Raw genomic sequence first — 14,287 nt, forward strand, 5'->3', positions numbered from 1 at the left:
GCGGAGTTGGAAATGAAATAAGAACTTTATGATTATTGTTTCTGACAATCATGTTAAAGTGGAAGAGTATGGATAGAAATTAAGTTTTTGAAAAAGGAAATGAAACCAAATAGAATATCAATTCATTATTTTTATTTTTATTTTATTTTTAATTTTTATTTAAATGAATGTCTATAATTTCAAATATCAATTGAGTTGTATCTCTAATTTTAAGTTTATTTTTTCACATTTATCTAACATATTTATGAAACTATCATACTTATAAAATTATTATATAAAAAATTGACGTTTTCATATTTACCTAATATAATTTTGAAATTTTTTTCAGATAAAAAATACATTGATTTATATCATATACAATTGCATATATTAAAAAAAAGTCACAAATACATCTAACTTTCATAATTCAAAATATTTCTACCAGCAAACCAAGAAAAATCCTACCTATCTTTCCATATTAAAAAAGAGTGCTATCTACTTTGTTGATTAAGATAGTGGTTTTGTATCATAATAAACTGTGTCAGAAAAGAAAACGCATAACCATATATATTTAACATCTAAATTATGAAATTAGAATGCAAATTATCACCTAAGAAAAAAAGCTAAATATTCCTAGAATAACAACCAACCTCACTGAAAGAAGAAGAGGAAGCTTTTTTTTAGAGGGGTCACATTCCATTGATCGATGAGGTGCGAGCTAACTAAAACACCTCAAGAGTGACCAGCTAACGAAAGCACCTGAAGAGTGAGGAACCAATGAAGCCTATTATCCCGTTATAGGTGTTTTGGCCACTATTGATCCAGCTCTTATTTCGGTTTAGCTCGCTCCCTTGTACATACTACAGTATTCGTAGACCTTGAAATGGACGAACACTCGTTACTTACTTGACTTATTGTACACGGGTATAGATGGTATTCCCCCATTCCCTGCGGTATTGCGGCGTTTTAGATCATCAAGCCTCACGACTTAGCTTAGCTTCCTGGCGCTGCATTCTGGATAAATCGTCTTCCTTTCATGTAAATTCAATAATCCATAAGTAACAATTTCTCGAAATACATTTGCAAAGACCTTTAGGTTTGAATTGGTACTGATAACTAAATATTATCTGTTTTGATGGCAGATGACTTTACTGTTTGCATCTAATTGTCAAAACACAAATGATTTATGTTCAAAGTATAAAAACAAATAGATTGTTGAATATAAACTATCCACACAATAAAACAGAAATCAGATTGCTGAATATGAGCTATTAACATTTATACAAAATTCAAATACTAATTGCATCACTTCATACAAAATGCACTAAATCAATTACCCTTTTATTAATTTATTCAGTAATCATTTTTTATAGTCTGCCCACAGGTAAGACGATTGCCAAACAAATTATTGGCCCTTTTTTTTTTTTGCCCTTTAGGGAGAGACGAGCAGCTTCACTGTTGCTCCTCTTGTTACCTGTGAATAAGAAGGAAAAACATTTATTTACCTTTACAAATAGTATAGCATTTCAACTTCTCCCACTTTCTAGCATTTCAATTTCCAAATTTATTTTCATCAGATTCGAATCTTCCATTGATTTGCATCCCCACCATTGTCTGTCACCTCCTGTTTCATTTAAACTTCTACCATTCCCACGCAATGTCTTCTAATTATCCCAATAATATAATTATACACGAAGAGACTTCAGCACGGGTCAGGGTGACGCCCACTCTCGCAGCTCCACTTCCACTTTTTCGCTGCCACTGCCCCAACACACTCTGACTGTATTCCCCAAAGGGTCAACACCTGTAGCTTTGGAAAACTCATCCCCTACTCCAACTCTTCGAACTTCTGGTTCGAGTATATCTCCAAGCAACTTTGCGGGGTAGCTCTTTCAGCTGCTTACAGATCCGGCTATCAAGGTATGCAAGCTTTCGAAATTCATTAACCCAGTCGCTCCAGAGCACACTGCCAAAGGCGAAGGCAAAGATATTCCAGGTTTTGCAATTTTATCCTGACTTATAGAATCCTGTGACGGCGCAAACTTTGCAGGTCACTCCCAGCTACAGTTTTTCCTCTTTAATCAATTTCCCATAATCCCCTCTAGATCAGTGATTTTAATAGGACTTAAAAAACCTGAGACGGCACGAACTTTGCAGATCCTTTAAACGAGTATAATTTTTTTTATTGCACAATAGTCTTCAATTTCTCCAATAACATAGACTAAAACACTTGAGCACAGCTAAAGGTGATGCCCACTCTCCCAACCCTCAACTTCCACTTTCCGCTGCCACTGCCCCAACATCTCCCAACAACTCTATTACCCAAAGAGTCGAACATCTTTAGCTTGGAAAACCCGTAACCTACTCCAACTCCTCCAACTTTGGGTTCCAGTACATTGAGCTATCAAACATGGCAACTCCGTGGGGAGTTTTTTCAAATACTTTGAAATAACACCTGTGTTCCTTCTAGGCAATGGGAATCGGCTGATCACGAAGGACATGGTGTATTTCAACAGCTTCAATCACATCCACGCTATCCGTTTTTACAAGCTCAATCAAACAACGACCCGTTAAGAAGTTGATAAAACTGTGCCCTATGTGTGTCAAATAGCTCTCCACTTTAGCTGTGGATTATGTTGTCTTGGGAAAAGCTGTAAAATATACAAAACCAGATCTTCTGCAATCCAAAAATCTATGACCTCTTTACAGTAAATTACTGTGTCTTCGGAAAAAGCTGCAAAATACACAAAACGCGTCTTCAAATAATCTTGTAGACCATTGCAACTCCATTTCATAAGTTGAAATGTTTTTTCCTCAATTTCATCGGGCAGGCCATAAAACTTGTCATCTATCTTGTGCATATGATGTAAACCATGTTTCCACTTATCTTGATAAGTATAGTTTCTCATTGGGGCAACCACTACATTTATAGGCAGTGCCGTACCCTTGCACTTCACTGCGATTTTCCTGGCAAAGTTTCCTATTTCATCATGAACACTTCCATTTGGAAATGCTTTGCAACAAAACAACTGCCAACCCCCCTCTACGGGTAGCGGTTCCACTCTTGCTATCTCATCAGCTTCCATACTTGTACACACTTCTTTATTCCTAGTAGTAACCTCTGTCATTATGACCCTCCTAGGGTTTGCAGTTCAAGACTCTTCCACATCATCTAGTACAAAAGAAAAAAAAAGTATCCCTTAAATAAGACCACAGCCTATATTTTTGCCCTTCCAAATTAGATTTGTCTAGAAAGTTCTGTCAGTTTTATCTACTGGCAATGCAATCTTGTAGTTTAAGATATCGTAACGTTTGGAGACCGTTACCCAAATGATGGAATCAAATGAACCGCGTACCTTAAAGCTGTTGTTGATGGTCTGAAGCAGCAGAGTCTTAACAACACTCTGCGTGCCATATGCATCATTAATTCGGATGTTGCTATCTGGTTCCCCTCTGTATTGCATTTCCAACAAAACCAGGTTCCCCGCATCCACCACTTGGAGGAAAATCGAACTCACTCTCTGAATCGAGCTGACCAACATCCCATTTCCGATCTCTGATATGTTTGCTGCTGTTAGATTGTTCAGACGCTCAAATGTCGCTGAAAGATTGGGCAAAGAAATGAGCAGTTTCACATCCTGCACAACCCTTTTCAAATGGCTGGTGAACACATTCGCTGCAGTCCAAACCCCATTACACCAGGAGTTTGAGAGCACAAGTTCTTCCGAACCAGAGGCGTACCAGATTTTATCATTCCCACCACCAAAGCTCTAGCAAGATTAGGGTTTCTCTTCCTCAAATTGGGCTGAATGTCTCCACGAGGGCGGGCCCACCATGACTATCAATTATTTCTGGTTCTGGTCCATTCGTACTCAATTACTTTCAAGCAACTTGACTTTAGGTGACCTGTAAAAGTATTAACAACAGTAACTATAGTTAGATGCAAAAGCCGGTTGTGTGTAAAATATTAATTTAGTTTCTGGTTCATTTAATACTCAAGAACTACAACCAACTTGACTTTTCGCAGGTGCAAAAGCCACCATAAGTATTAATTTATTTTTGGGTTCTGATCCAGTTGTACTCAACCACTTTCATGCAACTTGACTTCACGTGGAGTGTAAAAGTACTAATTTATTTTCTATTTCTAGTTCATTTAGTGACCAATACTTGTGATCAACTTGACTTTAAGTGAAAAAGTATTATTTATTTTGGGGTTATGGTGCATTGGTACTCAACAAATTCAGTGGATGTTTACTCTTTTTATTTTAATGGAATTTGGTATAAAAAAATTAGATTGTTAGAGTGTTTGAATAGTTATTTTGATGGTGAAAATGGATTCAGCGTCATTAAGAATTTAGGAGCACTCAAAATTTTGAAGTTTGACAGCTATAACATAAATTTTCAAAAATTTCTGCTAGATTTATTATAATCTTGCCAAAATTTCTATTATTTTCTAGGCTAATCTGATTTTTAAAACTATATAAAAAGCTGATACTGAATTTGACCAGACAACCAAATGTCACCTAAATGCAGCAATGAAATTTAACAAGACAATCAACTAAACAACCAAATGTCACTTAAACACAGCAATGAAATTTAACAAGACAATCAACAAAGTTTGACTCAAAAATAATAATAATAATAATAATAAAATTGTCAAATACATTCATAATTTTAAAATACCATTACCAAAATTCATTAGAAAAAACTTACAATATGTTTGATAATCCCAACCTTGGGTGAAAGTTAAATATTTGTTACTTAAAAATAGTCCATTTTGGTTTTTCCTTGGAATTTTGGTTTGGATGTCGCTATTCCACTTTATATCATAATTCCATGGGCACCTAATTAAAAGGGTGGGATACCGTCATTCCGCGTTATATCAAAGAGTTCCTATGGTCATTTTAATTCTAATGCAGTTTTGATCAAAACCCATGCGAGATTTTATTACAAACTTATCTTATATGATATCTCGCTGGAAAGGAGTGTTTGCAGCGCCGTTATATGTATCCATTGGAAATTAAAATAACAGTTTAGCAAAAAGAAATATGGCCTATGGTTCGTTAGAGGGGTTCGTTGTTATGCTCTTAACCTGAAAAAGATACCCAAATACAGAATATGCGAAGAAAGATACCCAGAACATAGAATAGTGAGAGACAATAACAAATATTTTATTATTTAGAAAGTAATGTTCACTGGCCTCTTCGAGGGGGCAACCTCCAATAGAGCAGAGCTCGATACAAAAATAAGACACGACGCTCCTCGCAGGGAGTCTCTATCCTTTATATATGACTCATACATGCAATACCATGGATCAATACCATGGGTTTTATTAATACCATCTATCTAATACCATGGCCCACTTGCAACTAACTATGGTCCCATCATTAATTGCGGGTTAACCACTTAGAATTATTAATATGGGCTTTATTGACTCTTTACTATGACTCGATCCCACTACATAAATAAGGGGGTTAGGGTGGGACCCTAACATGCCCATTAAGAATAGCCTTGTCCTCAAGGCTGAAGCTGCGGAAACTGCTGAAGAATAGTGGCCGGTTCCCAAGTTGCATCTTCCGGAGAGGTGTCTTTCCACTTGACGAGAACTTCCCTAATCATGCGGCCACACAGATGCCTTTCTCGTGTGTCTAGGACCTGTTCAGGTTCGAGCCAGATTGAACCTTCCTCGTCCAATTCAGGTAGAATGGTTTGAATTCTGTAATTGTTCCCAATCACTTTCTTGAGGCATGAGACATGGAAAATTGGATGGATTTTTGCAGTAGGTGGCAAAGCCAGCTTGTAGGCTACTTCTCCAATACGCTGAAGTACTTGGTATGGTTCGTAGAATTTTGGAGATAATTTCTGGCAACCCTTGTCTTTGAGTGATGTTTGCTTATATGGTTGCAGCCTCAAAAAGACCTGATCCCCTTCTTGAAATTGGCGCTCTGAGCGATGCTAGTCTACCTGTTGCTTCATGCAGTTTTGAGCTTGATGAAGATTCTCTCTAAGATGGGCGAGCATGGTTGCGCGGTTTTGTAGGAGTTGATCCACTGCTTGTACCTTTGAGCCCCCCTTGATATAAGAAGTAGGGGAAGGAGGGAGTTGACCATATACTACTTCATAGGGAGTCATTTTGGTGGTGGCATGATAGTTGGTGTTATACCACCATTCAGCCAGAGGTAACCATTGTACCCAAAGATGTTGCTTTTCTGAAGTGAAACACCTAAGGTAGGTTTCCAGACATTTGTTGACGGCTTCCGTTTGACCATCCGTTTGTGGATGATAAGAAGTACTGAGTTTTAGTTGGGTGCCTTGTAGCCTGAAGAGTTCCTGCCAAAAATTATTGGTGAAGATCGGGTCGCGATCGGACACAATAGAAGTGGGCATGCCATGCAATTTGAAGATCTGATCCATGAAAGATTGAGCGACCAAAGTCGGTGTAAACGGGTGGGGTAGGGCGCAGAAATGAGCATACTTCGAAAGTCTGTCCACAACCACCATGATGACTGACTTGTTTCCTGACTTTGGAAGACCTGTAATGAAATCCATAGAAACCTCTGTCCATATTGCTACCGAGATTGGCAACGTTTGTAATGTTCCTAGTGCTTTGACAGTATCGCCTTTGTGGCGTTGACAGACATCGCATTCTGCTACAAAAGTGAGGATGTCCTTTTTCATGCCTGTCCAAAAAAATGATCTTCTGGTGCAAGCATACGTCTTCTGAAATCCTAAATGTCCTGCAATGGGGGATGGGTACAATTCTGCCAAAATGCGACTTTTGAGGGTGGATGTTGGTGATATTACGACTCTGTCCCTGTAGCGAAGAATCTCATCCTGCCACGCGTAGCCCTTGGTGGAATTTGGATCCGCTTGCAATTGAGAAATGAGTTGGGAGAGCCCGGGATGTGAAAACCATTCCCTACGAGCTTCTTCAATCCATTCTGGAATGGGAAGGGAAATTGCTAGCAGGGTACTTCCCTCCTCAAATTAGTGAGATAATGCATCTGCTACACTATTTTCTTGCCTTTTCTTGTAAATGATCTCATAATCATATCCCAGCATTTTGGCGAGCCATTTATTTTGTTGTCGGGAGGATAGGCGTTGCTCCAAAAAATATTTAAGACTATGATGGTCTGTGCGGATTTGGAAACGTCGCCCCCAATAAGTAAAGTCGCCAGGTCTCTACTGCATGTAAAACGGCCATCATTTCCTTCTCATAGGTAGATTGGCCCAGATTCTTCCCACTTAATTGTTGGCTTGTGAAGGCCAAAGGTCGCCCTTCCTGCATTAAGACCGCCCCAATACCCGTACCTGAAGCATCACATTCAATGACAAAAGATTTGGTGAAGTCAGGTATTGCTAAGACTGGAGTGGAACACATGGAATTTTTGAGAGCTGTAAATGCCTGTTGTGCGTCCTCATTCCAGAAGAATGAATTTTCCTTCAGGAGTTGAGTGAGGGGCTTCGCTATGCGACCATAATTGCGGACAAATTTGCGATAATAACCTGTGAAACCCAAAAATCCTCTCAGGCTCTTCAAGGTCTTAGGTTGAGGCCAATCTTGCATTGCCTGGATCTTTTTGGGGTCCACCTTGACACCTTCACGCCCCACAATGTGGCCCAAATACTCAACTTCTTCCATGCCAAACGAACACTTGGACATCTTGACAAATAATTTATGCTTGCGGAGCAGTTGCAAGAGTAGATCTACATGCTGAAGATGTGCGGCCCAAGTGCAACTATAGATGAGGATGTCATCGAAGAAGACAAGGACAAATTTCCTGAGATATGGTTTGAGAAGGTGGTTCATAAGGCTCTGAAAAGTAGATGGGGCATTACAAAGACCGAATGGCATGACCAGGAACTCATAATGGCCTTCATGAGTTTGGAAAGCAGTCTTTGGAATGTCGACTTCCTTCATGCGAATTTGGTGGTAGCCTGAGCGAAGATCCAGCTTAGTGAAGAATTGAGCCCCATTGAGTTCATCCAGCAAATCGTCAACCACCGGGATGGGAAATTTATCTTTGACTGTCAACTTATTGAGGGCCCTAAAGTCTGGACACATCCGCCACTCCCCATCTTTCTTGAGCACCATGACCACTGGTGATGAATAAGGACTAATGCTGGGACGAATGGCACCTGCTTCCAAAAGTTCCTTGATTATTTTTTCTATTTCATTCTTTTGGGTGAACAGATATCTGTATGGGCGCACATTTGGGGGTTGGGCCCCTGGAACCAAGGTGATGCTATGATCATGTTCCCCTCTCGAGGGTGGAAGCTCATGAGGCTTGTCAAAGATCGGCAGATGGTTATTTAAAATCTGTTGCATCTCAGGATGAATCGGCAGAGACTTGGTTTCGACTACCTGGATGGCATTAAATTGAGCTATAACTCCATGATGGCCCTTTTTTAGCAATTTTTCCATCCTATGCGAGCTGATGATAGAGGGAGCTCCCGCCTGGAGTCCACGGAGGGTATGTGTGGAGTTGTTCTGCTTAAAACTCATATATAACTCCTGGAAATCCATTGTGATTGGCCCAAGAGTGCGAAGCCATTCAGCACCGAGGACAATGTCGCACCCTCCCATGTGTATGGCAAACATGTGGGTCTTCAACTGATAATCCCCCATTTGAAGTTTGACATTTTCACAGCAGCCTTCACATTTCATTGTGCCCCCATCCGCAATTTGGACTTGGAAGTTAGAAACTGCTCGTACAAAACAATGCACTGCTTCCGCGACTTTTTGATGGATGAAATTATGTGTACTTCCACTATCAATCAAGACTACTACTGGGCGATGTTTAATAAAACCTCTGATTTTGAGAGTTTGAGGTGAAGAAATCCCTGCCAAAGCATGCAGCGAAATAACTGGTTCGTTAGGGACATTGTCCTTTTGGTTGTCCTCTTCTACCGCCTCATGTTCCTCCAGTGGTGGATCTTCCTCCGATGAGCTGTAATCAATGGAATCAATTTGAAAAAATTTGGGCTCCTTGCATTTATGACCTGGGGAGTATTTTTCATCACAGTAGTAACATAATCCTTGCTTTCTTCTTTCGGCCATTTCTGCAGGTGACACCTTTTGAACCTTAAGTGTTTGAGTCGTGCTGTGAGCCTGTGGGGGGCGACCCTTAGCGGTGAAATTTGGGCGACTGTACTGGGCTGCTAACGCACATTCCACGTTACGAGCTACCTTACAAGCCTCCGTCCATGTGGGAGGGTGGTGCAGTAAGACGTGGGCTTTTATGGCTTCTTTAAGACTGCTGATAAAACATTCCATGTAGAACACATCTGAGAGACCCCTAGTGCGGAAGGCTAAGGCTTCAAAGGCTGTAATATATTCATCCACTGTGCCAGTCTGTCGGAGCTTAGTAAGACGACCCAAAAAAGAAGATTCCTGGTCAAAGCGTTTTGTAAGAGCTTTTTTGAAGGAGGTCCAAGTCATAAAAGGTCCATTGCAACGTTGATGCCATTCCCACCATTGCCACCTTTCATTGTCCAAGTACATGCTCCCCACCATAAGCTGAGTCTCATTATCTAAGATGTTATTCAGATTGAAATACTGCTCCATTTGTGCTATCCATGCTGCCGGGTGAGAACCATCAAATTTATGCATATCCAACTTGGGAGGTTGCGGACGGGATTGTTGGTGGGGGCCCCCGAGGTGAAGAGAGTGGCTAGACTCACCCTCACTGTGTCCATTGCCAATATACGCCTCCTCATGGGCTTCCTCCTTGCCCTTCGGGATTATGCTCGGGATTATGCTAGTTAGTCAGTCAAGCTGAATTTGGAGGGATTGCAAGGATTCTTCAAGTTTGTCCATCCTCTCATTGGCCATAGCTTGAGCTCTAGTTTCTACCATGCACCGACCTGATGTTCTTGAAAATTGGGACCACCCAAATTTTTTTTTTTCACTAAGAATTGAATGGTACCACCGTGCTCAGCTCGTCGTCCTGATTCTGATGGGCTAGATCACCAATAAGCGCCCTAGGAGATCTCAGATTTTTTTTTTTTTTTTAACTCCTAACGGAGTTTTACTCCTTCCTTAGGAATACTGCAGTAGCCGAATCCTCAAAATGTCAATGCTACCAAAAGTCCTGCGAAAATCATGCCCCGGTATAGGAACCCCACACAACTACTTAGATCAGGTGGATCTGAGAGATCTGAATGGCGGATCAGATAGCTCTGAGCGGTGGAACAAATTGCTACTGCGGATTTGATGGATCTAATAGATCGGAATGGTTGGTCTACTAACTTGGATCTGTGGGACTGATGTCTGTTGCTGCTGCACCCCTTTGCGTGAGCGGATCTGGCAGAGATGATGCGTGATCCCAAGATAGAAAAGGGAACTATGGTCTCGAGGAGTGTCAGGTGCTACAGATCGCAATATACATAAGGGTCTGACAGTAGTACTCGGCCCAATGTTTCAGGGCTCTAACTAAGGAGGATCAACCATACCCTTAGCCGTACAACCCAACTACCCTATCGTACGGGCGAGTAATCTCTCCGAGTGCTGTTCTCGGTGTACTGTAGCAGCAAGACGGCCGACGGTTTATCTATGGCGAGGTTGCAGAGGAGCTAAGGGGCTTCCGATATACCCAGAAGGTACTTGGAAGATAGTCTGTACGCAGTTCTGTCTAATGCGCTACTACTCGAAGGGGTACCCACAGGGGTTACAAGGGAGTCCAACAAGCGTGACCACCTCTTGTATTTCCTGCGTGCATGCCTCCCCAAATCTGCAGGTTTATGCGCTCAACGACAGATCCCGTGGTTTAAAGACGCCGGAACACGTCTCTAGCTAAAAAAAAATTTGCTAAGAAATGGAGATCCCACTGGCCCTGGAAAGTGCTCTGATACCACTTGTTATGCTCTTAACCTGCAAAAGATACCCAAACACAAAATATGCGAAGAAAGATACCTAGAACATAGAATAGTGAGAGACAACAGCAAATATTTTATTATTCAGAAAGCAATGTTCACTGGCCTCTTCGAGGGGGCAACCTCCAATAGAGCAGAGCTCGATACAAAAATAAGACACGACGCTCCTCGTGGGGAGTCTCTATCCTTTATATATGACTCATACATGCAATACCATGGATCAATACCATGGGTTTTATTAATACCATCTATCTAATACCATGGCCCATTTGCAACTAATTGTGGTCCCGTCATTAATTGCGGGTTAACCACTTACAATTATTAATATGGGCTTTATTGACTCTTTACTATGACTCGATCCCACTACATAAATAAGGGGGTTAGGGTGGGACCCTAACATTCGTTTTTCATGTTGATTATATGCAAGTTTTTTAACATTTCAAAAATGTATTATAAAATAATTTAGAATAAGTAAATTAAAATGCCAAAATAATGACTATTTCCAAAATGATGATAGATTTTTACATTTTGGAAAACAGAATTAAATTGTGATAAAATTGTATATTGTGATAAAAAATATACATTTCAAGTAAATTTTTTACGAAAAAGAAAAGAGAAGTAAATTAATTAACTATTCTAGGTTTTTGAAAATAATTTTTTCAATTAATTGGTGTTAGTTCAAGTCATTTTCAAACACTTGTTCAATAGTTCAAGTCATTTTTAGAAATATATTTTTAGACACTCAGTTTGATATTTTTAGGAAATTCATGCAAATCTCAAATTGCTTTAGAGGTGGTTAATTTTAGGGGATTCTATAAAATTCCTTATTTTCCCTCTTTATCTCTGTATAAATCTTTATATAACTCTTTGCATGGTATGTGAGCCATTTTAAGACTCTTCATAGAGTACATCAAATTGCAAAATCCAAGGATTCGAATATCACAACAAGTATAAGATTCTTCACAAAGTGAAGAGTAAAAGTGATCATAAAATCCAAGGTGTAAGACTCTTCACAAAGTAGAGAGTAGAATTGATCATAAGATCTAAGGGTTTGAATGCAAATCTGAGTTTTTAAATGTGAGGTTTGCATAAAAGTGTTGAGAGTTTTTTTGGTGAGTGAGCCCTACAACCTTCGTTGTTTGCAAAGACGTTTCCTCATTGTTGTTTCCTAGTGTGCAAAGATGCCATATGTCGTAAAGTAGTCATCAAGCTCGTAGCAAAATCCGCGGTACTCTACAAATTGAAAGTCACGTGAACTATTATACCGTTTAGAAGATTGTGCATTAAACAATCCACCAATTGAGAGTCTAATGGTTTGGAGGTATCACCATACATTTTATTTTGGAGATGTCACCATGCATAGCAGTGACATCTATTATCCATGAATTTGCATTATTCGTGTTCGTACAAAATTTTTAGGAAAAAATCTACTGAATTTCCATGGTTCACCTTAGGTTTTTATTTTTCCAATACAATGACTTGAGCACCACCGCCACATCAGGGCTACAGAGCCCGATGCAGTGGCGAGCTCTACGCTAGCGGTTTAAATGTTTTGTATGCTCAGTGCTTTGCAACTTCACATGACTCGTCGAATGCTTGTCCCGATGATTCTCCAGTGCTCTGCAACTTCACATGACTCGCCAAAATGCATGTCCTGATGATTCTCTAGTGCTCTCCAACTTCACATGGCTCACCGAAACGCATGTCCTGATGATTCTCCAGTGCTTTGCAACTTCGCATGACTCGCCGAAACACTTGTCACAATTATTAACGCCATTAAATGAAGCAATGCATTGACAGTCTTAGATTTGTTGAACCTTAACATAATGATCATTCCCATTCTCAGTAGAGAATTAATTTAATTCCACTTGCATCGACAACTCTGCTTTCCAAAAATTATTTTCTTGTGGCATGGATTCCCTCAACATCTTGCTCATACAAGGACCACATATTCATGTTGAAGGATTAGTGTTGTCAATGTCGAGTGCACTGATGAATTTGGGTGATAGTCATTCATTCCAAGATGGGCTAAAGTTCCAGAGAACAACCAACACTATAGAGGATTTGGGTAAAATTGGTTTTTGCACTATTGGGTATTGTTTTTCATTGTAGATTATATAGGGATATGCTACTTGGGTTCATATTCTCAATGCTTATGTTCAGAACTATGTTGCTACAGGCACTCAATATAGTTATACCCAATATGAGTTGTTCTAAGAAATGAGGCAGAAATAAATGGCAAGAGGTAAGGCTTCATTCTCTTATTTGAAGTGGGCAGTGTTGATTCCAATCCTCATTGTATTTCTCCTGCTAGGTTCCCAACAATTCCATTCTTCTAATGTCTAGACCGTGCTGAGAATTTAGAATCTCTTGGACCTGAGTGCATTAAAAGGATGGAACAATAATACAAAATTTTGCAACCTTACTACTCCTTCATCTCTCACCATTGTATGCTACGAGGGAGCAATAACACAACTGAAAATTGTGGGTGACAAGGGTTCTCTTCGAAAGGGAAATAGGACATTTTTTGTTTCAAACCAGACTTTGTCATCATCTTTTTCAATAGATTCATTTTTAACTACCCTCTACAAGCTTTCAAGTCTTAAAGTTCTCTCTCTAGCATCTCTAGGAATCTAGGGTCCTCTACTAGCAAACATAGGTCACTTATCCTCCCTTGGTATACTAAATACCACTCCTTTTTTTTCTATGGAAACATTCCACAGGAGCTTTCTCTTCAAAGGAATCTCCAGACCTTAATACTAGACAATAATATGTTGAATGGCACAGTTCCTAACTGGATAAGAACCTTCCCTGGTCTAACTTCTCAGGCCTCGAAGAACAACTTATTAAGTGGTCATATGTCAATCTCTCTGAGTACATTGCAAAACCTCATAGTATTACAACTTTCAAGAAATCAATTGTCTAGGGATTGTCCAAATCTAAGCAGCTTGAGAAACTTTTAAGAACTTGATTTGCAAGGCAATAATCTTGGACCCATGTTCCCAATTCTAGTAAACAAACAAGTTGTCAGGCTTGTATTGAGCAAAAACAATTTCAAGTTTCATGTTCCAAATCTTAGTTCATTTGACCAATTATAGAGGCTTGACTTGTCTTGGAATTCCTTATCAGGTCACCTCTGTTGAAGAATCTAAGGCATCTAGGTATAGTGAGATTCTTTTGATGATGATAACAATTTGTGAAGTACTTTTTATGTTTCTTATTAGCACGATATTCTCTTATTATTATTAGTGTGTGTTTTCTTACTTCATCAAACAATTACCAAAACAAAAGAGTAAAGAACAGAAGATGTTGGCTCTCAGCCAGGGCAAAACCTCTCTCTCCTAGAGAGGAAAACCCTTCTGCAAATTTCTCTTATTGAAGCTTCAATTGACAAATGCCAAACCCTATACCCTTGACCAGTAGATCCTCCAAG

The 14,287-nt window shown here is 39.7% G+C and overlaps 1 long non-coding RNA gene across 5 annotated transcripts; it reads right to left on the reverse strand.

Annotated features, from left to right (window-relative positions):
- Positions 1-411: 411 nt before the first annotated feature.
- On the reverse strand, positions 412-3,913 carry LOC149234866 (uncharacterized). 5 transcript variants are annotated; one of them, XR_016246131.1, is made up of 3 exons: positions 3,336-3,866; positions 1,317-3,151; positions 1,022-1,140 (listed from the first exon to the last, which is right to left on the reverse strand). It is a non-coding gene; the product is annotated as an uncharacterized LOC149234866 (long non-coding RNA). The 5 variants fall into 5 exon arrangements; XR_016246132.1 differs by lacking the exons at positions 1,022-1,140; positions 1,317-3,151 and adding an exon at positions 412-1,006 and having other exon boundaries at positions 3,336-3,913; XR_016246128.1 differs by lacking the exons at positions 1,022-1,140; positions 1,317-3,151 and adding an exon at positions 435-1,010 and having other exon boundaries at positions 3,336-3,856.
- Between the last annotated feature and the right edge of the window lie 10,374 nt (positions 3,914-14,287).

Source organism: Pinus tabuliformis, chromosome 8 (assembly GCF_031772625.1).
Source record: "Pinus tabuliformis cultivar Carrire ecotype Pingquan chromosome 8, CPIR1, whole genome shotgun sequence".
Classification (NCBI taxonomy): domain Eukaryota; kingdom Viridiplantae; phylum Streptophyta; class Pinopsida; order Pinales; family Pinaceae; genus Pinus; species Pinus tabuliformis.